The following is a 26,758-nucleotide window of genomic DNA, read 5'->3' on the forward strand; positions in this document are numbered from 1 at the left end:
GCAGCCCGAAGAGACTGCTGAGGTTCCTTTCAGTTCATACGTCATTGTACTAGTTTCCATTTCACAAGGGTACCATGAGATGATATAGTGAATCTTCATTATTCATAGATGCCACGTTCATATGACCTGTTCACTAAAATGTATCTGTAACCCCAAAACCAATAGTTGCTCACTTTTGTGGTCATTCACGAACACGTACCAAGCAATGAACAATTTGAGTTGCCCAACGTGCATGTTCTCAGCTGCAGCCAAACAGGTGCTCTTTTTGTAGTCTATTTAGTGCCATGTGTTTTTTGTTTTCCTTGTTGTTTGTTTTTTTTTTTTTTTTGCACTTTTGTGCTTTTTGTTGGTGCTTTTGCCATTCAAAAGGGTTCCTACACACAGTACTGAAATACCGTGTAGTATTCCCTCGGTGCAGGAAGGCTGTGGTGCGCCTTGTGGAGAAAGTACATCTGTTAGGTATTCTTCATTCAATCATGACTTATAGTGCTGTTGGCCATGAGTTCAATATTAATCAAGCAAGAATATCTATTTTATGAGGTTTCTTTCAACAGAAACACACGTAAAACAAGGTTGTGGATTAATTGGTTGACAGAAATGGGACCAGAGGCTAGTAGGAGCCACATGCTTCCTGTATGTCCCCCTGGTTCAATGATTTAGAATTCACTAATTCAGTATCTGGGGAGATGTTATAGAAGATAACTAGAGTGAACAAAGAGAATCGACAGCATTTCTAGAACAGCAGAGGGACCAACACAAAATAATAGCTCAATAAATAGAAGTTGTAGGTGCAGTCGTTTTTAGTGTCTCCCTGCCCCAGGCATAGGATAGTGGGGAGTACTGGGGGACGACCTGCCAGGTCTTCCCAGAGCAACCTGAGCCAACTCCCCTGAGGGTACAGTATTATAGAGACTAAATCTGGCAGGTATTTTAGTTTAAAAGAAGGGAGAGAAGAGTAGTTCAGAGACTAAAGGAAAACAAGGTTTTGAATTCACTTGGAGAGAGTCCTTTGTGTAAGAGAACCTTTGGGTGGGGTACACACTCTCCGTGGGACATTCAAGACAATCCATTAAGATGCCCCCTCTTGGTCCAAACATGAGACAGTCTGATGTCCCACATGGCTGCCATTACTTTGAGCAACTTCCACACAGAGAGGGAGCTATAGGGAGGAGAGGTGAGGGACCTTCTCGTGGTGCTGGGTCCAGCGTATTGCCAATTACAAGTTCCATGCTGATATGATACTATCCATGGGATTCATTTCATAAAAACAAAGCCTTCAAAGAGTGGGATCTTTATAGGGCTTTGCCATTCGATGGGGAATGGCCCAGTAGGCCTCTCATACCCTACTGGTAATCTCATGGCAGTGTATTTAAAGAGCTGTAGGACCTGGGAATGAGTTGTGCATTCTTTCTTTGACAAACAGGCAAGTGTCATAGACTAGCTGTCATTTTCTGTCATGGCAAGTGGCTATTGTTAGTATGTCGTCTAGCAGATATTTTTTTAAAGTCAACACACACACAAATCAATAAATAGTAAACATACAATCTGTCTTTTCATGGTAGAAGTGACATATCAACAATTACTGAGAAAGTCATTTCTTTTTTTTTTTTAATTTTTTTAAATGTTTATTTATTTTTGAGACAGAGAGAACAAGAGAGAGAGAGATCATGCATGAGCAGGGGAGGGGCAGAGAGAGAGGGAGACACAGAATCTGAAGCAGGCTCCAGGCTCTGAGCTGTCAGCACAGAGCCCGTTGTTGGGCTTTGACCCACGAACTGTGAGATCATGACCGGAGCCGAAGTCGGACGCTCAACCAACTGAGCCACCCAGGCGCCCCGAGAAAGTCATTTCTTTTCCAAAGAAAGTCAAACTATGGCAAGAGCGTTTTGAAAACAGATGTTTGGAAATGTTTCCATTTACTTTGTGTGGCACATTACAAGGAAAAAAAAACCCTTATATCAAAGAAAATTTCAACAAACATCTTTGAATAAAGGATAGGTAGAATTGAAAAATGAGTTTGGGGAGCTAATAAAGTTTATCTAATGAGGCATTTCTTGCATCTGGATCTATGTGTCTCCATTTGTAAAGTGTCTCCTTCAGCTCTGATGGACTTTGAAACCAAGTGTCAAAGTAAACTGAACATATAACCAGACTTTGAATTGCTGTATCACAAAAGGGTGACCCTAGATTTTTCAAATATGACAAAGCATATTCAACACATTGATCCTATTTAAAAATATATTAGCAGTGATATTTTAGAAAGTAAATATACTCGTGCTACTAAAAATCAAATACGGTTTTTAAAAATGAAGGATGTAAAATTTCATCTTTATCATTTTAATGTTTCTATGTTGATTACGATTTTATAAGGTAAATGTTATTACAGTCGTGGCATGACTATAAATGAATGAATAATTATTTTTTTGCTATGCCTTCAGCAACTTTTAAATGATGGAGTGACACATCCTTATGTATCTTTGGAAGAGCACTGTTTGAGAGGACAGAGAGAGTCCACATGTAACAAAGTGTGTTAAACTATGTACCGATTTTTTTGGAAGTTTATGTATTTATTTTGAGAGAGAGAGCGCACGCGCGCAAAAGAGAGAATCCCAGGCCGGCTCCGCTATCAGCTCAGAGCCCAAGGCGGAGCTCAAACCCAGGAATCTAACCGTGAGATCAGGACCCGAGCCAAAATCAAGAGTCGGACGCTTCACGTGCTGAGCCACCCCGGCGCCCCATACCTATTTTGTTAAATTAAAAAAGCAAAGCATGTAACAATACACTATGCTTTCATTTATAAGAAAGGAAGGGAAACTAAATAAACAAATAAGAGAAAGAGGAAGGGAGGGAAAGAAACAGAAGTTTTGTAAAGGATTGGTGTCTGTGGGAAGATAAATAAGAGACTAGTAGCATTAATGAAGGAAGGACTGGGTGTTGGTGGTGGCGGGGAGGAAGACTTAGGATTTTTATACAGTTTTCTGCTTATGATGTATGTGTATATATACTATATACACATTATAGAATTTATATACATATAAAATATATAGTATGTGTGTGTGTATAACTGGCCCCAGAATCTCAGAAAGAACTCCCCTCTGGTTCATTTTGCTATGGAGGCAGAGCCCTGGGATAGGCCCTGATGGACTAAATCTGCTCAGCAAAATCCCAGGGGTGTTTCCCGGACAACCTGACAGTGGGATGATGAGGGTGCCAGAAATTCGTCAGAAGGAGGGGTTAGAGGAAGCAAAAGAGGGAGACTGGCCATGTGTTGGCTGAGATCAGAGGGAGTTGGAATTCTACAGAGCCTGGAATTAGGAACCGATTCAGCACTGCCCTCCCCGCCCCCACGGTGCAGAAAGCAGTGGGGTTGGGGCCAGGAATGCTTGCTGAAAGCTATTGCTGCCCTGTGCTGAGGGGCGGAGTGGGAGTGAGTTGATGTGACCTTGGACTGCCATTGTCAGGAGGCAGAGAGGCACTTCTGCTGCAGTGGGCTTGCCTTTGAGGAAGCCCACGGGCAGGTCTGCAAGGCTCAGCCTTGACCACCGAGGAGTTGTTCCCACATGGCACAAGAGGGGTTTGCTCTAGCTGGACATACCTAATTCTGTGAAATCAGAGGTAATAATAACAGCTATCCTGTCTAAGCCCTTAAAATGCACCAGATGCTCACAAGATATCACCAGGGAGATGGTTTTCCCATTCCACAGATGAGGTCATGGCCCCTCATTGATACAAAGAGACTTGCCGCCTTGCTACAACCCGTGGCAGGGCCAGCCCAGGTTCAAACCCGGGTGTCTCTCCTCCAACCCCATCATCTCTCCACGGAGGAGACACGCTGCCTCCTGATCCCCAAGTGCTTTCGCACCTGATGATAGGGACAGGTAAGTGTCAGTGACCCATGTGGGGTCAAGCGGTGTGTGCCTTCGTTAAAAATGCGCTTTATTTTGAAAGTTGCGTAAGCCAGATTCTTGGAAACGTTTAGATACGGTATCTGCTCCACCCACGAGGAATTCATGGACTCTTGAATTACAATTCTTTGAAAAGTACTAAGAGCTTTAATAAATAATAAATTACAAATAATTATTTATTTATGTGCAGTGCTTAAATCATCTTTCCTCTTGCCACCAGAAACGTGGCAGATAAGGCCAGAAACCAAGCACAGATCCCGTGACAGACTACTTGACTTGAGCCCCGATTTATTTTGGAAAGTCCAATGTCCTCTTCCTTTCTTCTCGTGCATTCTGACAAGACTCCCCCACCCCCCACCTCCTTTTACTGCTGATGATATATGAGCCACGGCTGTGTCGGTCTTCATGCCATTTAATCTTCTGGTTCTAAGCTCAGAAGCTACTCCATGCTGAGCCCCGGCTGCAAGGATGCCCAGTGGAGGGAGGCTTGCCTCCACACCACCATCACACAGGAAGTTTGTACCCTGGGATGAAATACAGCGACCTGCACAGATGCGTTTAGTTTTCCTGCATCCTGTAATGGTTATTGCTAGTATAATTCCAAAGGTTTAAGAAACATCCAGGAAACAAACCTGAGAGTGATTGATTTTGTTGCCCCTAAGACGACCAGCCTGGAATGGAAAGCAGGCCGTTTGTGATGGATATCCGTTCGACCCCAAGAAAAGACATCTGTTCAATCATTTTAAAGGGATTTTTGGCAACTTGAGGAGTGTGATGCTGTGCTCTCTGCGTATTCCCCTGGGCCCTGTGCATTTGAGTAGGAGAGACCAGGGCTGTGGTTGCTGTTCAAATGGATTTAACAGGAGAATTCATTGCATCTGGCCAGATCTTGGGGGCAAACAATTACTTTTCTTAAGTCTTTCGTTTTCACATTGCTCATTGCAAAAATTAAGTAACAGCATCCTGTCCCCAACCCCACACTACACAGTGAGGACTACTGGTAACTCTTCCCAGGCCAAAGGAGAGCGGGCCACCTCGAACTCAGTACCACCACGGCCACACCCAATGGGGGTAGACAATTACATGCCCCCCCCCCAAAACAACCCAGGGTGTTGTTACTGGAAGATAGGGGGCCTGGATGCTGGGAAGCCAAGAGCCAAAAAATGTCCACCACATGCAGAAGTCAAAGCTCAGCAGCAAGATTAAAGCCAGCCTCTACATTTTGACGTGTAGTGGGAATACAGGGTGGTAATTTTCCCACTATCCCAATGCCTATTTATAATCAACATTTACATGTACATCTATTAACTTTTGCTGATACTTTATATTTTCTTACATGAATCGAAGGAGAAAAGGGAAATAAGAGGCTAAGAGAAATGAGGACAGGAGAAGAGATTAGGAAAACCCAGATTACCCACGCCAGCATTACGAACAGAAATTCCCCCTGAATCCCTGGCCCATACATGCTTGCCATCTTATATTAGGGTGTATCATATTAAACCTTCTATACAACAGGACCTTTTCTGGGTGGTGAAGATACGGAGACATATTTGGCCCACTCCTCTGCCCCCTCGAACTGGGGGACAGGGGGCCATGTGAAGGGAAGATGGGCGGCCACTGCATAAATGACCATAATCCCAGAGTGCCAAGTACTCTACTAGAGGAAAGTACAAAGCTCTTTGAGAGCAAAGAATATAGAGTGACTAAAGACTTCTGGGAAGAAGGAGTTTTCCAAACTGAGGAGTGGGGAGGAAGGCTGGAGGCTTTCCAGAGGCAAAGGGTAAGTAGCACCAACGAAGGCCTGAAGAAGAAGTTAGGTGCCCCAGGAATGGTGAGAGTCCAAGCAGTCCCTGCTTCTGCCTTCTCTCCTCTTACCTGTATCCTGTATTTTGTTGCAAAATCCAAATTCTCAACTATCTAAACTCTTGTAATGGAGGAAGTAAACGGGCTGATTCCCATAATCAACTGATAGGAATAACCCCCTAACAACCATGCTATAGTTTTCCCATCTTGTCTCTATGGAATCAGGGAAAGACCTAGAAGACTGTTCCTTACAAGCCCACTTGTCACGTGGCTTTGGCGGCAAGCGAGAGGACACTACTTTATTAAAATCCCCACACACAGGGGTGCCTGGGTCTCTCAGTCAGTTAAGTGGCTGACTCTTGATCTCAGCTCAGGCCTTAATCTTAGGGTTGTGAGTTCAAGCCCCATGTTAGGCTCCAACCCCATGGAGCCTGCTAAAATCAATCAATCAATCAATAAATAAGGCACCTGGGTGGCTCGGTCACTTAAGCATCTGACTCTTGATTTTGACTTAGGTCATGATCTCGTGATTTGCAAGTTCGAGCCCCGTTGCGGGTCCTACACTGACAGTGAGAAGCCTGCTTGGGATTCTCTCTCCCGGTCTCTCTGCCCTTCCACTCCTTGAGCTCTCTCTCTCAAAATAAATAAACTTCAAAATAAATAAAAAGAAAAGAAAATCCCCGCACACTATACAGTAACATCTTGGGACAGGCTGTCATTTACCCATTTCCCGTCTCCCCTGAGAAGAGACATATCCTGTACGGAGATGATTTTGAAATGGTCCCGTAGTGTGACTCACTGGAGGGAAATGCCAAAGGCTTTGGAGCAAAAATAAACAAAAGTGAACAAATATGCCGATTCTATTTAAAAAAAAAAAAAAAGGCTTGGAGTGATGTTGCACTAGAAAATTGAAGCGGACCTTGGACAAGCTGGAGGGAGTAGTGGACAAAGATCTCGTTTGGTCAAATGAGGTAGTTTGTTCAGGGTGAAATTTCACCAGCATGTACTTTCCTGGGCTGTGAGGGACAGAGGAAAAGGGAACTCTACTAAGGCACAGCTCCCTCAAATATGTCCTGTCTGCCCCTGAAAAAAATCATCACATTTGTTGGGCTAGAACCTAAGAATGGGTCCTTAAGTTCTAGTTTCTTACGTAATGAGAAATGCAATTCTCTTTTGGCCTCATAAGTAAACCAAGCTCCACATAGCATTGGTTCTAGATCATTTCTTCCCTTCCCGGGTAGTCAGAGAGAAGAAAAAAAAAAAAAAAAAAGCTCCAGCCCAGGGAGCATGTGATTGCAAATGTTCTGTGATTTCCAGCTCTTCAGTGGATTTTTTTATCCCCCTTGGGCTGGAGCAGAGTAAAAAGAGTTGATAGCCACATATCCAACTTGGAAATACTACAAAGATGAGAAAAAGGATGCAATAATCCTATGTTATTAGGATATGCCCAGGTATGAAAGTTGAAATCGGGTGTTTTAATACTAGTCCCATAGTTCTCACGGGATCGTCTTTTTAGTGAAGACCATATCAGTAAGGCTAAGAATGCGGAGAGGTCTGCGTTGTTCTTTCCTACATCTCACTTCATACAAGTCCCTAAATCCCCAATAGAGGTACCACCACATAAAAACAAAGATCAGATCTAGAGAGACAGGGAGGCGTGGAAAAGACAAAAGGGGGTAAACAGAGAGATGGCTTCCTGAACCACCAGAGGGCAGCACGCAGTGCCCACCCCAGCGTGAAGTGGATTTTCAGCTTCCCCTTTCTCACCTGCTTCGGTTGCAGATGCAACAGTGACCTTGAAGCCCGAAGTACCACGGGTCTTTGTGATGAGCTCTCCCCACCCCATCCCACCCCTGCCATCTGCCTGAGAGCAGGCGAAGATGACCTTCTCTGGGAAAAGAAGTTCAACACTGGGCAAGAGAGCACGGGAGTCGGGAATGCTGGCCGTGAGTAGGTGCTACTTTTCCAGGTTTATTATGCTGGGGGATTCTGGCATCTTGATAGATTCCTAAAAAAGCAATCTCTAATGGGTGGTCTACAACGTATAAGGAAGAGAGCAGAAAACACGGAGAATGGTATAATTAAAATATGCCTCAAGCTAGATATATGATTTAAAGGCCATTTCTTCTTGTGTCTGATCGGACAGATTTCATAAAACCACCAGGATTCTGTATTTATGGAGAGAAAACTTGACGCTGCGTGGGTCTGCCCTTTTGTTTCCTGGGAACAGACTCATTTTATGTTCCCCGGTGCAGCTGTTTCACACGGTGTCCACATTCAAGCTCCAGTGTGACCCAGGGACAGCTCCCCTTACTCTCAGCAAACAGCCCTGCCTCCTTCTATACTGAGACAATCAAAGCAATGCCGACACCGGGTCCCTTGGTTTTCGTCCCCAACCCCAGCAAAGGCCTGCAGCATCCTTACCCACATCCCCTTCCCATCACGGGAAAGACCGCTCTTCTGAGCGTCCCGCCCCCAGCGCCAACTTTCCCGGTGGAAACTGATTCCACATGAGCAGCCCGTTACCTTTCCCTCGCGAGCCAGCAGCTGCTCTTGGTTTTTCCTCATCTGCAGAGAACACCTCCATTCCTGCCATCACCATCCTTCCGGTGCCTTTGACATTGAACCAGTGGTCACCCCTGCCTGTGCTATGCCCTCCATATGTTTTGCATCTCTCTTCTCCTTCTGCCTCCTAGATGACAGGAATGCTCTCCCTGCTTTGGCCTTCCCAATCACCAGCGCCGACCATCAATCCGTCCTCGGTAGTGTTGCCGTTTCATTTTCTAACACACCCTTCTCATCTTCTCGCTCTATGACCCAGTGGCTGCCCAGTAACTTTCAAGTTAACATCAAAACACCCTGACTTTGAGGGCCTGTCACGCCATGACTCCAACCTACCTTTGGGGGCACTTCTTTTCCCACTGCTCAAACACATCTGGTCGGACGGGATCATTTTCCGTCGGCTATACACAACCCGTTTCCCTTTTGCTTATGCTTCTCTCTCTGTCCCCCACACTGCATGAAATGAAATACTGCCCAGCCTTCCAGGCTCCGTCACAAGGGCAAGATGCCTTAAGTCTTCCTTTTTCCTGGGTCTCACTCTTTCCACCCCGGTCTCAATGGAATCATGTTCTTCTCTGCATTATCTGTCCCACTCCTGCAACCTGCATTTCTGTCTTGTGTCCGAGTTGTCTGAAGTTCTCCCTTTCGGTTCCCCACTGGAGCAGGTAGCAGACTCCACATCCTTTGCCTCAGGGAGGTAAGTGGCAGGATGAGAAGCAGAAGGATTCTGGCTTTTGTTCTTTCTCTAAAAGCCAGAGGCCCAAGGGGAGGGCAGAGTTTGAGAAAAGCTTAGTGGTTTAGAAACACAGTGGGGAAACAACAGATGAAAAAGAAATCCCCCCAGTTATGGGGAGGAGCAAGTTCTGTGGGTTCCTGGCAGAGGCCATGTTGGGGCAAGCCCCCAGAGAGGAAGAGCCTTTGGGTGGAAGCATCTGGGGAGCTGAGGCTATAGGCACTGACGTTTTCAGCCTTGCCCAGAAACGGCAGATGGCCATCAGGCATGAAGGGGCCATGGGGACAAAATGTGGTTAGGTCGATTAGCAGTGTCCCTTCCTCAAAGCCCTTGTCAGTGCACTAGACTCTTAGAATCTTGACACCCTCCACCCCCTGAGAAGGGGTAGGGAGGGAAGAATTCAGTTATTAACTGAAATGAAAGTTCCTACTGGTGCAATGGTGTTGGGGTCCGAATTTTAAGAATATTGTAAAAAACAAAGACAACATATTTCTGAATGCCTGAACTTGTGCACTGATATTCTTGATATACGGAAAACGCCTATCATAACTTTTCCATTGAGGAAGAGAACAATATTTATCGAGGGCCCACTATGTGCCAGGAACTGGTCTAGATGGTAGAGATCTAGCAAAGAACAAGACTGAAGACCCCTCCTCAAAGCCAGTACATTTCGGTGGGAGATCAGTGTTCAACTACAGACGTATCTCTGAAGATATATATTGACAAGTGTCATAAAGAAAATCAAAGCAGATGAGGGCATGATTGTATCGGGTGGTTAGAAACAGCCTTCCTGACGTGCTGACATCTGAGCGGGGTCTGAAGGAAGGGCAGGCAGGAGTCTTGCTTGCATTTGAGAGGACACATTACCGACGCTGCAGGAAAAGCAAGGGGTTCTGGTCCTGAGAGGGGAATCAAAGCTCAGCGATCCGATCCCGGAAGAAGGGCTGGTGACATCAGACCCATGGGAGATGGCAGATCAAGCTAAAGACTTGGGACCTGCCTAGCTTTGCTTCCCCCATAGGGCGTCAAACACGGGAAGTATTTATTGACTAAAGGACGGACCGAGTATGGCTCTGTGTGCCACACTGAGAAGTAAAAGATAACATAAAAATATGAACAAATACATAGAACCCCCAAAATGACCCATACGCCCACGGCCAAGACATAACCAAATATAAATTTTAAACATTAATACTCGTCCTTCTAGTCTTTTATTATTTATTCTTTGTTTCACATTTGAGACAATACTGTGTCCTATTTTCTTCACTTAATCAGTTTGTAAGTTTTAATATCCTTTAATTCACCGAGATTCAGTGTGCATCTCTAACCGGACCCAGTCCCTTGGGCAACGTGGTTATAAGGCAACTCACTCCTCCAAGGGCCAACGGAGGTGCTCGGTGACCACTGACTTTTACGAGGAAGGGGATGCTCAGACCACAAACCTTGTAGACTGAGATGGAGTGACAACATGCTGGCCCGCATGGCCCCGGCTGGCCGCCGGCTGAGGGATGCCTGTCTCCTCCCTAACACAGGGGACGTCCTTGCCTCGCGGTGCATAGGATTTGTCGTCATTAGCAAGACGATGCCTGCGAAACTTTCCCCTCCACATTTGGGCTCGAGGCATTGGAACATTTCCTAGAGAGGCAGTCTGTTCCCTTTCTGTCTCTGCTTTTACCTCCAGTAGCTGCCCCCAGCTGTTCCTAATTCTCTCCCCCTGGTGAATGACTCAGCTTGATTCTGTGTCTACAATGTGTGGCTTCTTAAAGGAGCCAGACCATTTTGTAGCACAATGACACGTAGCCCAAATCAAGGTAGCAAAACCACTGACGAGCACAACCATAAACTGGAAAACATAACATCTATTTATGTTCCATGTCCAGGATTATAAGCTCTTCGGTCATGAAAATAAACATGTGTCTGGGTAAAAACAAACAAAATCAGAGAGGACTTACTAGAAATCAGGCAGCAAGCCTAAGCACTTTCCGACGTGGCCTCCTATTCTCGCATATGCTTTGGGAGGGCTCTTTCTGGAAGAGCCATGGGGCCCGTGCTGAGGTGTGCTCTTAGAGCCCAGAGAAGGAGACAGGTGTGTTCATGGCCAAGGGGGAAAGCCCACTGGGTGTTGTCTGAGTAATGCAGATTTTACCAGTGAACCACCGTTGTTGTTACAGCCGAATGATGTTTTTGGCTGGTTGTTAAAGCTGCTTTTGCCCCTGAGCAACCAATGAATTTATTCGTCTTGCATTGCTGAAAGGAAAACAAACCTAAGGCAGGACAAAATTAACGGGAAATTTTAGGAAGAAACACAACCCACCACCACCAACAAACAACCCTGTTTTGGCTGAGATAATTAGTGCCAGATGGAGGGGGGGGCCCAGGTGCCCAGACCGGGGGAGGGGGGGACGTGTCTAAGGACAGAAGCAGCTGTACGTTAGCCAGCACAACCCGTAAGTTCATACCACTTGCAAAGCAGAGAAGCATTTCCTTTCTTCCTCTTTCTCCCCCTCCTACATCTCTACCTCCTTTCTCTTTCCCTGTAGCCATGGGGATGTTCTAGGTTGGCACTCTTCCAAACGGAAAGGCACATTGTGACCGGGCTCACACCAAAACTCAGGAGTGGGGTGGATGGAACAGAGCAAAGCGCCAAGGAGGGGAGTCATGATTCCTCATCATTTTCCCCAGACTCTGGATTTCAAAATCAGACTCCCATCCAGAGATAGGAAAAGTTGCATTTGGCTGCCTCTAGGGCTGTCCCGTAATCAGTTCACGGTGGGTTGTTGGATGCTTTGAGTTTAACCAGACCTGCACATGTCCTCAGTCTAATTCCATCTTGTGCCTCCTAATGTCATCATACATAGCCTCTGGCAACTAAGTCATTTTCCAATTGCCGACATCCTTTCCCTTCAGCACTCATCCTGCCAGAATCTTTTACGGCTTCATGTTCTGAATCTCCCCAGGAAAGATGTGTGTGTGTGTGTGTGTGTGTGTGTGTTTCTTTAGCAAGATGGTTTCCAGAAAACAACCGTTTCCATAGGACAAATGAATCTAAAAGTCCTGTTGATTACAATCGACACAATACTGAAGAAACTCAAGGATCCTAGTGCTCCATTAAAGGAAAATAATGTCACGGAAGTCCTTTGTGCAGTATTTTTTTATTTATAGTTTTTATCACATTTGCCACTTCACCCATTTGGTGAAGAACATTAGTTTGTTCATATCAACACTTTGTTAATGTTTCAGTTCATTCCAGAGGCCCATACGAGGAGCTACGTGAACTCTGTAAAGACAGAGATTTTGCTCTATTATGTTCAACCCTGTATTTACAGCTCTTGGTAGAGTACCCGGCACTTTGTAAGTGTTCATTAATATTTATTGTTGAATAACTGAGGTATTTTCTAATGGGAAATGGAAGTCCGCCCACCTTTTAAATTTTGTGGTGTTTTGTGTGAAACAGAAGTGTTTATCTATCTTGGAGTTAAGAAGGAAAATTCTGACCTAGTTTCACTCTTAGCAAGCAATGAGACTCTTAAAACATGTTTAACCTAGCTTACTTTAAATTTGCAAACCACCACTAGGTATTTAGAAAGTCAACCCTTTCTTCCATTCCAAATAAAAATCCGATTTCATGTCAAGCACTACTCCTTTGTCAGTTACAAGTTAAGTCCCACCAGTAGTAACGGATTGTTCCCCTACCTTATGCAGAAGATGATTCTGGACTCTGGTACAAGGGCTATACTTTACATTCGATACGCCAAGATGAAATTCTGTCAGTTCTCCTCACGTTTGGGTAAACACAGCAAAAGTGAATGTATAATTCTGAAAATACTCCATATCGCGTTATTCTTAATCATCCCTAGCTATTTGAGCTAGTGGTCGAGGATTGAAGAAAATAGAAAATTCCAAACTCCGCTTTTCACAGTTAGAAACACACACACACACACACACACACACACACACAGCTGATTTAATAGAACTCCCACAACTGTTGGCCAAATCCCCGATGGCCAAATCACAGCATGGTTCTGAAGTGAGTTTTTAGAAGTCTGTCTTACTTTTAATGAAATTATATCCTAAAACCCAGGCTGCTATATCGAATCTTTTCCCACAGAGAAAAGTCTATTCCGAACATGTTGACGGCTAAAGAGAAAGCCGGCCGTACTCCCAACAGGGAAACCGGCTGGGACGAAAGACGTAGGGCTGAATCCTTTGACTGAAATTCAGAGGGAGACTTACGAGTTTCCTGGGTTTCCTTTGAATCTGAGCGTAGGGAGTATGCACCAACAAGAGGTAAAACTAATTTGTGATGATGTCAGACGTGCAGCTTCTAAGCTTGCCTCCCACTTCCCAACCCGGGTGTGGAATCCCAGGGAAAAGAAAAGCATGTGCATTAAGAGATCTCCTATGTGCTGTCGAGGAGTTGGGGGTGGAATTTCCATGTTCTTCCTGTTTTGATAGTTTTACAATCAATGACCGTGAAATCCATGTACCATCCAGTTGTGGACGTAACCCGTGAATGTGGCTGTCTGGTGAACGAGCAAATCACCGTCCCACTCATCTCAGCTAACTGCTGCTTTGTTCAACACAAACGATTTTGTCAACGGTATCAGGAGTGACTGAAACAACGGTCGTGTCTGTTCGTAACGGAACAGTACATGCAATAGCCATTTCGTTGCGTGTCGTGACTATTACTGAGATAGAAAAAGTAAAAAACGTTCCTTTCCACGCGGCCTCATGTTTTCTTTCACCTGTTCGGAAATGTAACCCAGGCACATCTTCTAGCACTCGGCCCCACAAACAGGAAATGGGATTTAACAGCGTTTAAGCTTCTGAGAGTTCAAATGGATTTGGTTATTGACTCCTTACCAGTATTAGCCGGCTTATTAGAAATGTATTTCGTTAATTTGGCTGACAATTGAGGTTGACGGGAGAACAGCATGACCACCAAAAGCAGCTTTGGGTTTTGCCCTTAATGAGAATTTTCATCCCGGAGCAGCCTGGATTTACCAGGGCGTCGTGCTTTAAGGGGATTATGCTGAAGATTAGGGCAGTGGAAGCCTCGTGGAGCAGGACTGGATATTCATTTTAGGACTGCAGTCCTGTGTCCCTATGGGCCAAGATGCTCGAAGGTTTGAGGATTCTGGTCACACTCTGAGTTGCTGCAAAAGTGTGGAGCAGCTGAAGAAAAATCCTCCTAGAAAAGCCTGAAGGGGGGTTGGCGTGGCAAGTGTAAACAGGACCCAACCTTTCCCGTTTTAGAAAATTCGAACGCGTCTTACAGCTGGAAGTAGAATTGTCAGAACTCCCCCAAAAGATGAGAAGGGAGCAAAAGTGCTGGTTGATTAACTAAAGAAGATAAAATCGGGAAACAGAGCTGTGGGGTGGTGTGAGCAAAGAGCAGCAAAGGCCTCCCATTCTTTAGGCCAGCGGAACCGAGAGTCAGGTGGCTGAGATGTGGCCCGAGGCAGCCTCTTGGGGCTGAGGCCATTGTGCTGGTCTGGGCAGCCCTCCAGCCCCAGGCTGAACCAAGGGGCCTGGCTGCACAGGCTGAAGGAGATCACCGCCCACAAATCATTTACAATGTTTCATGATGAAGGAAAAATGGCTTTGAAGCAGCACTGGCACCATGAAAGGATCTGGAATGAGACCAATAGTAAAATGACCAGGACCTCGATTTGAACCACTAACCTATGGGGCAGCGTTGGCTGTGTCATCAGTTCCTTCCTCAAGAGAAAGCCTGAGCCTGTTCACAGGAAGGAACGCGGGGCTCTTTCCTGGCCGCCAGATGACGCGTTCAGATGGCATTCATCAAAAAGGGGAGGGGTGCTGCGAAGCTGTCCCCCAACACACACCATTTTTGCATATTCAAAAGGCAACATAATACCAAGCCTCAAGGTGCTTCCCATTCACTTGGAAAAGATAAGGCTAAGACACACAGGGACAGTATTTTAGAATACTTATTAAGCAGTAAGTAGCCAGCTGCTGGATTCCAGAGTCTAGTTTAATCCCATTTCAGCCATTTAGAAGTCTGCACAAGAGCATCGGCAGGTGTAATTCCAAACGGAAAAAGACACGAACATGGCCAAATATATGGCGTGACAATATTTTCCTAAAATGGAAATGTCCTTAATGCTTTTACTGATTAAAAGATGGAGGGCAACACAAATATTCACTATCTGAGCCTTCTTATGAAAACATGATGCATTCCGGTTTTTTGTTTGTTTGTTTTGAACTGGAGAATGAGGAAGCTTGCTCTGTGCTGATACGGAAAAATTCCTGTGTCCCTCAGTGTGCAAACAGGAAAGTAGGAACCATTCTATATTCTATATTTCAAGCAGAGAAGGATGCAATGTAGGAAACTGGTTAAAAAAAAAAAACTGCTGGAAAGGCTAGGGAGCAAAGAAAGAGGGGGCTCTTGCCTAAAGACAGAAGCTGCCACTGTTCCTTAGTTGGATCTTGTGAGTGGACACTCACTGCTGATGTTGCTGCAACTACCCCCCCAAGGCTGCTGGGGTCTGTCGCGCAAGCAGTCAAGCCCAGTTATGTCCCTGCTGCTGCCTATAGCAGGGAGAATGGCTCATTTCTTCCTCCCGCGCTGGAATCTAACACCAGTGCCTCCCCTTGTAAGAACCTAACATGAAATCGGCCAGAGGAGCGTGTCTGGAAAAGGGGACGGCGGGTACATCGAAGGATGAACTTGGACCCAACTGCCGAAAGACACACTCTGGCCCGTGCACCCTTTTGCTACTCAGATCCACACATTCCCTTGCACCCATTCAACAACTATATTGTGCTTCCACCCAAAAGAACGCAACCCTATTCCTCACGCAGAGGAACGCAGGCTCACGCTCTCCCCCCAAAAGAGGGGAACACAGAGTGGGACCATGTGAAGGGGCAGCCTCAGCTACTGTAATCAGCTCTCAGTGATGGCAGTTTCTCTTCTCTTCTCATCACCATTGCACCCTGGATATTCTGCAACCTGAAGTCCAAACTGCAAAGTTAGCCACCACCAATACTCAATGTTACACATCACAAGCAAAGAAGAAAAGACGCATAGTTGCTTCTTTTCTGTTCTGGTAACTGGTAACAAAACTGGTTGGTTGACGGTGATAAGAGTTGAATAATAATTGATGATGGGCTTCTTCCAATGTCCATCCCATGTTCCCTTCGCCTCGAACCCAAACCTCAGTTGTTTGGGGTTCTTTACTTCGCAGGATGATCTCAACCTTCATTTTTGAAAGGCCTGAGTTTTTTTCAGAAAAAAAAATTAATGTTTATTTGAGAGAGAGAGAGAGAGAGAGAGAGAGAGAGAGAGAGAGTGGGAGGAGGACAGAAAAAGAGGGAGACACAGAATCCGAAGCAGGCTCCAGGCTCTGAGCTCTCAGCACAGAGCTCGACGTGGGACTCGAACTCACAAGCTGTGAGATCATGACCTGAGCTGAAGTTGGATGCTCAACCAACTGAGCCACCCAGGCACCCCAGAACGGCCTGAGTTTTCAGTAGTCTGGCAGTTTGCAATATTACTCCAGTAACTCTTAGCACATCGATGGGCTAAGAAGCACCCAAGAGAATTTCCTGGGCTCCAGACATAGTCTTTCCTACCACCACTGTGTCACAGCAACCCAATTCCTCTTGGGAATTCTGACCAATCACCCCAGCCAGAACAGTAACCCTCTTCTTTGCCTGTCAATTCAGTGGTGTAGGCAACTTGAAACGGGCAGATGGCACTACCTACTTCCTGTTCACTGGAACAACTGTATGTCCCTAGAGGAAGCATTCTCTTCTTAGAATAAAGACCTATAAACCAGCTGATCCATGCTGCAAAGAAGGCAGGCAAATATTCTGAGTGATGTGCTGCATGGGAGAGTGAGGGGAAACGCTCCCATTTTTCTCCCCTTGATTCCCAGATCCGTGTATCCTGACCATAAGAGACACAGCACTACTTTTTTGCTGCTGATCCAAAGTCTAATCCACATTCTGCAAGAAAGCCACCCAAACTGCAGAGAGTTGTCTCCCAACGGTGCCATTTTTGAAACTTCAATGATCTACTCCTATACTTTATAATGGTAACTGCCTTGGGTCATGGAGCATATTTGTAAACCAGTGAGTCCTAAGGGCATGAGCCCAATTCTATGCTTTCTTTGCTGTAAAATCAGTTCTTTGGTCATAAGCAATGTTGTGTAGGACATCATGTCATTAGATAAAGCATTATGAAAATTAACAGACGGTGGGACTGGAACGAGTTCAATGTAATAAACTTGCTACCAGGTGGCTCAGTGGTCCCCCTGGGGAAGAATGCCACATCAGGGTTCAATACTGGTCTCTGCTGTCAGCAGATAAGGCAGTCAGCAGTGACAGTAGCCAGATCCACCTTGGGAAGGGTAAGCCCATATTACTGAGCCCACATCTAGCTTCCATCCCTGCCCCAATAGCTATGGTCTGCATGAGTCTACTGAATACTCCTCAAGTGGCCAAGAAAAGGGCTGAACGACATCCACAGAATGGACCGTCCTGTCCAATTGATTAGTAAGTCTCATCAGCGAATACCCCATGGTAAGCATTCACATAGGACAGTGCCCATCAGCAAACCTCTTCCTCAGACCCCCCTGTCACCAATATGCCAATCAAACCATTAGTCACCCATGAATTGTGTAAATCCCTACCTCTGGCCAGCTCTCCATGCAGACAAAGTAAATAGTGGATGTGTTGGCCTTGAGAGAACTTCCCTTACCACCTTCCTGATGTGAGCTACAATGTTTCGACAGCCCAAATCCACCTGGTGCCTTCAAATTACAAGGGACCATCTGTGAACCTGGCCCAAATGTTTTCTTCCTGTGTCAACAGTCAGTTCCAGAAGGACACAGTTCAACCCCAATCTGGTAATACACTATTGACAATGGATGATGGATTGTGGCTGTGCGTATGCCCAATCTTACAGCCTGGGGGCTCAGTGTATTAGTTATCTATTGCTACGTGAGAAATTACCCTAAAACTTAGCGACATGCACTTGTTATCTCACATGATTTCTGGGAGTCAGGAACCTGGGAACAGCTTAGCTGGGAAGACCTGGCTCAGGGTCTCTTGCAAGGCTGAAGTCAAGCTGTCAGCGAGTGCTAAAGTCACCTCAACCTTAACTAGACATGCGGTAGACCAGGGGTTTTCAAATGGGAGCGATTTTGCTCCCCCAAGCATATTAGGCAATCTGTAGACATTTTCGGTTGTCATAACTGGGTAGTAGTCCTCCTGGAATCTCGTGGGTAGAGACCAGGGATGCTGATGAACATTCTATAATTCTCAGGATAGCCTCCCACATGAAAGAACGATCTGTCCCCAAAACGTCAAGAGGGCTAAGAAACTCCACTAGTGAGCCTTCTTTTGCTCTGGCCCCAACGCAAAACTGGCCGCCTTGCGTGTTACACAAAACGTTGCCATGAACAATACACTCAAAAGGTACATGCTATCTTAAAAATCAAGAGAGGTACAGGGGAGCCTGGGTGGCTCAGTCGGTTGGGCATCTGACCTCGGCTCAGGTCACGATCTCACGGCTCATGAGTTCGAGCCCCCCATCAGACTCTGTGCTGAGAGCTCGGAGCCTGGAGCCTGCTTCAGATTCTGCGTCTCTCTCTCTTTCTGCTCCTCCCCCATTCATGCTCTGTCTCAAAAATAAATAAACGTTAAAATTTTTGTTTACAAAAATCAAAAGAGGTACAAAACATTGTAGCTCTTTCTCAGTGGTAGGTGGTACAAACTATAGCAATTCACCTTTCACTTTGGAGAGTAAATGCCAAATTTTCCAGACTACTGGAAACGCCACTAGGAAGTAAGCCTCTGATTTTTCTGGGGGGTTATTTCCCACCGTCTGGCATACATGTGTCTCATTAAGGTATCTAGGGTATGTGCTATGTCCTAATCACCATGTCAATAACATAATATATCAGCATGCTCTTCTGGGGACCATCAGGGTGATCGAGGTGCCTGCAGATCAGCTCTTATCAGAGAGCAGATGAGTCGACATAGGACAGTGAGGGTGTTTTGCTGATCCTGCTAGTTTGAAAGCAAGCTCCTGCTGGTAATCTTTGCTAATTTGGTAATGAGGAAGAAAACCATCTGCCAGATCAATGGCTGCATACAAAGTGCCAGGCGCGCTGCTGTGTCATCCAGTAAAGAGACTACATTGGGTCCAGTCCCCGAATAATTTTACAGGAACCCACAGGCCCTCCCCAATAACCTTCTCACTGTTGCACGTGCCAGACAGATGAATTAAATCAGGGTATGACAGAACGAACCCTGTTTGTTCAAGGGTTAGATGGAAACCGTGGTCTCTGAAGTGCCCCCCAGGGATACGGTATTGCTTTCGGTTTACTCCAATTTAGGAACGGCAGATTCCAGGAAGCTTCTGCAAGGCCATGCCTCCTATCCTAAGGCTCACTGCTCAGGTTAGGGAATCAAAATGGGGTACTTCGAGTTGCTGGATACCTATTACAACTGTATTCAGGAGTGGGAAAATAACCATATGCGGATCAACGGACCCACTGGAATCCTGTGAGGCAGCCACAGGCCAAAATTTCATTTATCCCTAGATAACCATAAGTGACACCCACCCCCGGTGCTCCAGAGGCATTTTGGGCCTCTGGAGGTTAGCGCTGACTCAGAATCAATGTCCAGAAATCCCCTCAAGGTCTGGCTGGCTATTCTCCCCTCGTCAGTGCACAGTCACCCAGTGAATGGCTGCAGGTCTTTTGGAAAGACTTTAAAGGAAGATTTATGCTAGAAGCTTACAAAATGCTATCCAGCCCTTTCTTTGTCTATGGTTAGAGTTCTCAAACCTGATCATGCATCAGAATGAGTGGAAGGGCTTGCCGGAATGCAGACTGTGGGACCCACCGTCAGAGTGTGTGTGTCAGTAGGACTGGGTAGGGCCTGAAAACCTTGCACGTATCACAAATTCCCAAGTGATGCTGCTGCTGCTCCTTGGCCACAGTTTGAGAATCAGTGATCTCCGGATTTCTGTATCTCTGAACTGACTCAGGTCTGGGACTTGGGTGATAAACAATGACTCTCCATCGAACAACTTAGTTTCTGTTCATTAGACCTGGAGATTTCCTAATTACATACATCAAGCCATTCTTAGCCGACTGCCCATCTATTTCGGCCCCAGGGCCACTGAGAACAATGAGCCAATGCTAAAGATCCCTGGGTGCTCAAATACTCTGCTTGCTGCCTCAGGCACTATGCCCGTCACAATAACAGCACCCACCTCGCTTCTAGCTGTTACGGGCTGCCACTTGGCTCTGGCCCTGCAGAAGCCTGTCATCCACTGAAATCAAGAAGTTTATTGTAATGGAGACGTCTTCTCCCATTAGTGGGTCTCTTAAGAACCCCTGGGCAAGAAAGAGAGCTCAAAGCCTCTGCCAGGTCTGGAGAAGCTTGACAACAATAATACCAATTGAGAAAGATCTTTCCCCTTGGTTACCACTCTGTCTCCCCAAGTCCCATCCTGGAAGGACCAGAAACCGTGGCTAACATGGTGGTGGGGGGGAGGGAGGGGTCATAGGGTAGAAGCAGTGAATGGGCTAAGAGAGAAGAAACTGATCACAACCCCATCCCTACTGAAGGCTTCTCACTTGCTTAAGGGACAAGAAGGGGGCTTATCTGCAAAGCAAGATTTTGATGGTTACATGAAATTTAATTACTAAAATAAGAGTATATTTTGTGACTTGAAGTGACTGGAGATCCATGCGTCTAACTACTTTGATAGTGACCAGAGAACTCAGGTGTCTCCCTAAGTTTCCATCCAGGTGGTAGTAAAGAAACCTCCACGGGGTGGCTTATAAAAGACCCTGGGAAAGACAAGTAAGGTTGCTTCGTAACTGGACCCTCTACGACCCGTGTGTTCAATGTACCTGCTACAATGGCAAATGATGTGGAAACACACAGAGGTGGTTGCAATCTCCATAGAGAAGGCAGAAGATAAAAGAGCATGCTCCCAAACACAGCCAAGGCTTCCCAGATTCCCAAGGGACCTCAGAGACAGGCGGCTGTGAATGGCACCATCACGAGCAATGAGGATTCCGCCATGGCCTAGAAGCACACTCGTGGGCTTCTATACCCTCCTGGCTCTCCCCCTCACCTGACTGCTCGAGGGACTCTGCTAATGTGCCCACACACTCATGCCCACACAGGAGACTGAGTGAAATGAAAGACAATCTCACAGGAGTATCCTGCAGGAGGCTCAGACTTTAGGTATGCCTGAGTTTCATTCCTGAATGTCCCCGAACCATTCTTTGGAAAGTATATCATTTCCTCTCATTTTGGCAGATGATAAAATAAGCGTTTTAAGTAAGGCATTCACATATATGGAGAAGTCTGTTTCTGTATTCTGTTCTCTTCCTTAGACGCATTAGCCTAGGCTCACGCTGGCACCAGAAGAGCGAAAAGGCCGGTGGGGCTGGAGTGAAATATCAGAGGGGAGAAGAAAAATAGGACAGGTCAGAGAGGAATATTCTCAGGGGTGGGAGGAGACTCCTGTTTGGCCTTTAAACTCCGAGTGAGCCACTGCAGGCTTGTGAGCAGAGGGTGAAGTGATCGGGTAGGTGTTAACAGGATGAATCTGGCTGCTGTGTTCTGTGGAGAACAGGCTGTGGGGCGCATGAGTGGAAGCAGGAAGTTATTGAAATAATCCAGGTGAGAGATGACAGCTTCCTGGACCAGGGTACTGGTGGTGGAAGTGATGAGACGGTGAGAATCTGGGTATATTCTGAGGGTCGGGCCAGCAAGTTCCCTAATGGATTGGATGTGAAGTGTGAACAAGAGTGAGGTCAAGGTTCTTGTCTGAGTAACGGGAAGGATGGAATGACTACGGCCTAAAGTGAGATAGAGTGTGGGGGGCACAGGTTTTAGGAAAAGACCAAATTCTAGACATGTTTAACGTGAAAGATCTCTGATATTTAAGGAGAGATGTCCGATACATGAGTCTTACGTTTTCCAGAGAGATCCAGGCCAGGGACAACTTGGGGCCTTTAAGACAGACACAGTATCTAATATCTTATGATTCGATTAGATCACCAAAGGAGGGGGCAGAGACAGTGGTGAGATCTAAAGACTGGGACCTGGGGCATCCCAACATCAAGGCATCATGGAGATGGAAAGAAACCAGCAAAAGAGAGCAAGAAGGAACAGCGTATATGGTCGGAAGAGAGAGTATGGGATCACCGAAGCCAAGAGAAGACAGTGGTCCAAGAAGAACGGATTGATCAGCTCAGCTGCTGACAAGAGCGGCTGCAAAGCAAGAAGACGACCAAGAACTCACCACTGGATACCTGGTGACTTGCCAAGAGCAGTTTTGGCAGAGCGGTGGGGCCGAAAGTCCTCACTGGAGAACTTTCTAGAAGATGAGCAGAAGTGTTAGAGACCGTAGACATCATTTTTCTGGGAGTTTGGCTACAAAAGGGAACAGACAAATGGGGTAGTGAGGGAGAGGACCAGCGGAATCAATGAGTAGCTTTTTTTTCCTTTCTTTTAAGATGCAAGAAACGACAGTACGTCGGATTCAGGCTGGAGTGGTCCGGTAGAGAGGAGACACTGGCGATGTAATAGGGAAAGGAAGAAGTGTCAAAATAATGTATGGGCAGGCATACGGGCACTCTCAAACACTGCAGGGAAGCTGTATACTGGTTCAAGGTTTTCAAAGGGAAATTTGGCATTATATATCAAAATTATGGATGCAGGTATCCTTGAACCCAACAACTTTATTTCCAAGATTCGATTCTGCAGATAAGCTAGCATCTGTGTGCAAAGACGGATCAACCTTATTTATTAGAACACTGTATATAATACCAAAGCCTGGAAAACCTTACATTTATATTGATAGCGCATGGTAAATCCATACCTGAAATACTATGCAGCACTAAAACTAAAGCGGACCTCTATGTTCCGTTCTGGGGTTACCTAAGTGAAAAATATCAAGGTACAAGAAAGTACTTGATTTGCTTCCACCTGTGAAAAAAAGCAGGGAATAAGGTGATTATTAACAGAAAGATACAGTTATACATAAAACATATGTGTATGTACATAGAACATTTCTGAGAGATGAGGATTTACTTTCCATTGGATATCCTTCTCTAAGGTTTCAATTATTTTTAAGAAGTATATTTATTATTTTTCACTAAAGATTACTACAAAGAAAGGGGCAACTGGTGGCTCAGTTGGTTAAGCGTCGGACTTCGGCTCAGGTCATGATCTCGCAGTCTGTGAGTCTGAGCCCTGCCTCGGGCTCTGTGCTGACAGCTCAGAGCCTGGAGCCTGCTTCGGATTCTGTGTCTCCCCCTCTCTCCCCCCTCCCCAGCTCATGTTCTGTCTCTCTCTGACTCTCAAAAATGAATAAATGCTAAAAAATTTTTTTTATTTTTAACAAGATTACTACAAAGAGAAAAATATCTTTTGCTAGAAAGAAAAAAAGCAAATTTAACAATTCTGGCTGTGCATTATTTTATGAACATAAAGGACACTTTCTTCTATAACATTTAAGGGAGAAATGCCATTCTCTTCTAGACTGTTCTAGAAAGTAGAAGGGGGGAAAACCTCTTCTAAACGGATTTTTACTGAACCAGCAATGTCTTTATTCAATAATTTGCAACACTGGAACATAAACTTTCATTATGTACATGCAACTTAAAAGATTTTTAATTTCAGAGTGTATTTCTGTGGGACATACAATAGGCATCCAATAAAAACATGTTGGGTTGAATCAGGTTGGTAATTAGATGAATGTCAGCCCGAAGCATGTGGGAAATGGAATTGAAATACAAAACATCATTGAAGTTCCCTTCTTTGAAAGTTTGTAGGTATGTATGTCTGTATGTGTGCTTACTACAGATTAGCATCTGTTCTTTTTATTCTCAGTTTACTGCACAGAATATAAGGGGGCTATGAACTAAACCAAATGGCCATCTTGATATAATTTAGCAAACTATTTCATCATATCATTAACAATGAAAAAGTTATCAAGTAGCGGGACACCTGGGTGGCTCAGTCAGCCCCGCGTCGGGTTCTGTGCTGACAGCTCGAAGCCTGGAGCCTGCTTCGGATTCTGTGTCTCCCTCTCTCTCTGCCCCTCCCCTACTCGAGCTCCCTCTCTCTCTCTCAAAAATAAATACTAAAAAAACAAATTTTTGAAAGAGAAGAAGTTATCAAGTAGGGATGGAAAATAAAATGAGGAGAAGACCAATTTCCAGAAGCAGAAATCATTCCTGAGACTGGAGTCTGAGAACGCACCCATACTGAATTAAGAGGGTATTTTAAACATAAAGGTACTCAAATGAAAAGTCCTTAAAAATAAAGAACTGTGCCCATTAGGTGCTTCTGAACAGGAAAAGTAGAAATTCATCATTTTTAGTGTCTGTCAGCATGGAATCTCTTGTTTGGTACTTTCATGAGCCACATTCATATTGAAGACCACATCGAAGCTTTTGATGGATGACAAGACCTTGAACTGCCTTCTGAAATACCGAGTAAGACTACATTCCTTCCTATGTTTTTAGTAGTAAGCATACTTATCGTAATCAACTCTTTTGAAAACCAGCACTCTGTGCTACCTAATAGCATCATATATAATAATCCTCTTGTTTCTCAACCTTAAGCATCAGGGATTCTCTGCTATTTATTTAAGCTTGTGTGTTTTTTCTTTCCCTGGTTTACTGAATTATTTATTAGTTACACAGGATTCATGCTCTGTGTTAAGTGCCACTTCTCTTCTGCGGCTGGAACACAAGTACATATTCAATTTCATTATCAATTTAAAGCTCACCTGAAGCTAAGGAGGTCATCATTCATTGTGATGGAATCGCTGGGATGGTCGTGTATTTTCAAAAACATTAAGATTTTGTTTTTAATGTTGGGTCTATTTTGCTGCTTTTTTGTTTGCTAATAGACAATGATATATAGGCTATATATGAAATCTTTACACGGCGGTGCAATTATTTGTAGGCAAGATCCACAACTTGACAGGCTTCCGAGATGAAAAAAGGTGAAATTCGGTTCGCTGGCAAAATGTTCATCTTGAATTCAAACAGGAAATGATTGATGGAGCATTCTCATACCTGTATGCAAGTCGATGCAAGGGGCTGCAGACCAGTGTTTTTCAGACTTTACGGTGCATACGAATCAGCAGGGGATACTGTTACCATGCAGAGTCGGATTCACAGGCCTGGGATGGGACCAGAGATCTTGCATTTTTAAGAAGGTCCCAGGTGATGCTGACGCTGCTATTTCCTAGACCTCACCTTGAACAGGAAGGTAGAAAGCAACGGTCACCAATCCTGGGTGCACATTATAGAGGAACCTCAGAGAAATATACGTGTCCAGGTTCCAATTCACATCAACTGTATGAGAACTTCTGGAGATGATTTTTTAATGTTTCCCAAGTGGTAAGGACTGAATGTGTTCCCCCAAATTCATATGTTAAAACCCTCATCCCTTATGTGATGGTATCTGGAGACAAGGCTTTTGGGAGGTAATTAGATTTAAATGACGTCATGAGGGCAGAGCCCTCATGATGGGACTAGTATCCTTGTAAGAACAGATACCAGAGAGCTGTGAGACACAGTGAGAAGATGGCCATCTGCAAGCCAACAAGAGGAACCCAGATAGGCTGACACCCTGATCCCAGACTTCCAGCTCCTAGAACTGTAAGAAAATAAATCTCTGTTGTTTCAGCCACCTCGTTTATGGCATTTTGTTATGGCGACCCAAGCCAAGGCACAGGGAGAGTCCAACATTATGCAGCCTAGGTTGACAACCATTGTTGTAAAGAATAGTGAAGTAATACAATCATAACTTTGTTGTAGGATGCTTTCACCTACTGGGGAGCTAAGACATGAGCCTATAAAAGTCATTGGTACTCAAGTGTAAGTGCGGGCCAGAAAGGTAGAGTATTAAGAGATTCAGAACAAGAGTGTACCCAGGGTGGAGATGATGAGGGAAGAAGGCCATCACTTCTTCAAGAGTCCTGCTGAGGAAAACATTTTTAAGACTGAAGGTATAATTTACATTTTACAATAAAAGGGCTGCACAGACATTAGGCATTGTTATGACTTTGATCATTGTATACACTGGGTGTACTCATTACCTCAATCAAAATATAGAACACTGCCATCACCCTAGAAAGTTCATTGGAATCCTGTCCAGTCAATTCCCACCATTCACAGAGGCAAACACCATTCCGATTTCCATCACCGTAAATTAGCATGGTCTGGTTTATAATTTCATATAAATGGAACCCACGGTATATACATTTTTGTGTCTGGCTTCCTTTCCTCAACATAATCATTTTGAGATTTATCCACATCATTACATGCATCAATATGTGTAATCTCCTTTTATGGCTGAATGATATTCCATGGCATAGATACATAACAATGTGCCTACCTTCCTAACTGTTGCTGGACCTTTCAGTTGTTTCCAGTGTAGGGCTATTAGAAATAAAGCTACTGTGAATGTTCTTCCTAATGTTTTTTTAAAAAAACATATTTCCATTTCTCTAGGGTAAATACCTTTTCAGGCTATGGGATAAATGTACATTTAACTTTATAAATGAATTGCCAAACGGTTCCCCAAAACGAATGTGTAATTTTATGCGCCCACCAGCAACGTGCATGAGTTCTGGTTGCTCCATTTACTCACCTTAGTGTTGTCAGCATTTTCTAAAATCTGCTCACCTGTGTGACAAGACCAAGACTTTTGAGAAGCAATTTAGCAAAGT

At 45.0% G+C, this 26,758-nt stretch overlaps 1 long non-coding RNA gene across 2 annotated transcripts in view; it reads right to left on the reverse strand.

Moving 5' to 3' along the window:
- Positions 1–26,524, reverse strand: part of LOC128314760 (uncharacterized) — a 35,254-nt gene extending 8,730 nt beyond the window's left edge. Inside the window, exons 1-2 of one of the 2 annotated variants that reach the window (XR_008296766.1) lie at positions 24,806–26,524; positions 22,310–22,995 (exon numbers count right to left, since the gene is read on the reverse strand). This is a non-coding gene — a long non-coding RNA (uncharacterized LOC128314760). Of the gene's footprint in view, positions 1–22,309 lie in introns of both variants that reach the window. The other variant, XR_008296765.1, reaches the window with a different exon arrangement.
- Positions 26,525–26,758: the final 234 nt, after the last annotated feature.

Source organism: Acinonyx jubatus, chromosome A2 (assembly GCF_027475565.1).
Source record: "Acinonyx jubatus isolate Ajub_Pintada_27869175 chromosome A2, VMU_Ajub_asm_v1.0, whole genome shotgun sequence".
Lineage (NCBI taxonomy): Eukaryota > Metazoa > Chordata > Mammalia > Carnivora > Felidae > Acinonyx > Acinonyx jubatus.